The sequence below is a fragment of the Oncorhynchus keta genome, chromosome 23 (genome assembly GCF_023373465.1).
Source record: "Oncorhynchus keta strain PuntledgeMale-10-30-2019 chromosome 23, Oket_V2, whole genome shotgun sequence".
In the NCBI taxonomy this organism is placed as follows: domain Eukaryota; kingdom Metazoa; phylum Chordata; class Actinopteri; order Salmoniformes; family Salmonidae; genus Oncorhynchus; species Oncorhynchus keta.
In genome coordinates, this window is record NC_068443.1 from 43010629 (window position 1) to 43012740 (window position 2112).

General features: G+C 39.4%; 1 long non-coding RNA gene across 2 annotated transcripts; it reads left to right on the top strand.

Annotated features, from left to right (window-relative positions):
* The first annotated feature begins 529 nt into the window (after positions 1 to 529).
* On the top strand, positions 530 to 1706 carry LOC127911064 (uncharacterized). 2 transcript variants are annotated; one of them, XR_008077516.1, is made up of 3 exons: positions 530 to 952; positions 985 to 1144; positions 1177 to 1706. It is a non-coding gene; the product is annotated as an uncharacterized LOC127911064 (long non-coding RNA). The 2 variants fall into 2 exon arrangements; XR_008077517.1 differs by having other exon boundaries at positions 985 to 1048; positions 1081 to 1706.
* The last annotated feature ends 406 nt before the right edge of the window (positions 1707 to 2112 follow it).

Below are 2112 nucleotides of genomic sequence, written 5' to 3' on the forward strand. Positions count from 1 at the left end.
TTAATTTAAATGAATTCAGGTCATTTCATGAAGCTGGTTGAGAGAATGCCAAGAGTGTGCAAAGCTGTCATCAAGGCAAAAATAAGAATCTCAAATATATTTTGATTTGTTTCATTATTTTTTGGTTACTATATGTTTCCATATGTGTTATTTCATAGTTTTCATGGTCTTCACTATTATTCTACAATGTAGAAAATAGTAAAAAAAAAGAAAAAATTAAAAGCCTGGAATGAGTAGGTGTGTCCAAACGTTTGACTGGTACTGTACTTTGAATTATATGCTTCTAAAACTGCGAAAGTCCATTCCTTTTGGTTTATGACCTTACAATATAGGCCAAATATTAAGCAAAACCTTGAATTGAAACGGGTAGAAATGGCCAATATGCTGTCAAGAGTGGTTAATAAGTCATCTTTTTAATGTACACCAAGTAGTTCAACTTTTAATGGCTTAATAATAATTAATTAATAATTAATAATTCAGAAGTTCACACATGGTCAAAGTCATAATAAACAAAACAGTAAGTCACAGAAACAGTCGCTGACAGTGCAGGTCCTTGATGAAAACGGTTGTAAAAATAGAGACCATCACTTGAAAGACATAAAACCATAAACAAATGAAATGTTAAAATCAAGTGGTGTGGATACCAACAGTATCATGTGTGTGGTGTTGAGGATTTCCTCCTTACCAATAGTTCTCATAGTTATTTCTGCCCACAAACTTATCCACCGAGGCCTGCAGAGAGAAAGAGATCTGAGCCTTTTGCTTTGGACACAGAGTAGTGGAAGCTTGGACATGACACACATCATTAATGCCGGACCTGACCAGCCCTCAACGGGGTGATGAAACTAGGCTGGAATTAATGGACGTCAATGAACCTTTTCTAACACAGGGTGGCAGTACACAGTAGGATAACAGTAAAGGTCACCTCAGACTTAGTAGGATAACAGTAAAGGTCACCTCAGACTCAGTAGGATAACAGTAAAGGTCACCTCAGACTTAGTAGGATAACAGTAAAGGTCACCTCAGACTTAGTAGGATAACAGTAAAGGTCACCTCAGACTCAGTAGGATAACAGTAAAGGTCACCTCAGACTTAGTAGGATAACAGTAAAGGTCACCTCAGACTTAGTAGGATAACAGTAAAGGTCACCTCAGACTCAGTAGGATAACAGTAAAGGTCACCTCAGACTTAGTAGGATAACAGTAAAGGTCACCTCAGACTTAGTAGGATAACAGTAAAGGTCACCTCAGACTTAGTAGGATAACAGTAAAGGTCACACAAAGGAAGATGAGAAACTACTTGGACACTTCCCATTGCCTCAAAGGTTTGTATATTGAACAAATATATAAACGCAACATGCAACAATTTCAACTAGTTTACCGAGTTACAGTTCATATGGAAATTAGTCCATTGAAATAAATTCATTAGGCCCTAATTTATGTATTTCACATGACTGGGCAGGGGGCGCAGCCAATGGGTGGGCATAGGCCCATCCTGTGGGGAGCCAGGCCAAGTCAATCAGAATTAGTTTTCCTCCACAAAAGGGCTTTATTACAGACAAAAAGACTTCTCAGTTTCATCAGCTGTCTGGTCTCAGACGATCCCGCAGGTGAAGAAGCCAGATGTGGAGGTCCTGGGCTGGCATGGTTACACGTGGTCTGCGGTTGTGACGCCGGTTGGATGTACTGCCAAATTCTCTAAAATGACGTTGGAGGCGGCTTCTGGTAGAGAAATTAACATACAATTATCTGCCAACAACTCTAGTGGACATTCATGCAATCAGCATGCCAATTGCATGCTCCCCCAAACTTGAGACATCTGTGACAGTGTGTTGTTTGACAAAAACTGCACATTTTAGAGTGACCTTTTATTGTCCCCAGCATAAGGTGCGGCTGTGTAAGGATCATGCTGTTTAATCAGCTTCTTGATATGCCACACCTGTCAGGTGGCTGGATTATCTTGGCAAAGAATAAATGCTCACTAACAGGCATGTAAACAAATTTGTGCACAGAATTGTAGAGATAAGCTTTTTGTGCGTATGGAACATTTCTGGGATCTTTTATTTCAGCCCATTAAATATGGGACCGACACTTTACATGTTGCGTTTCTATT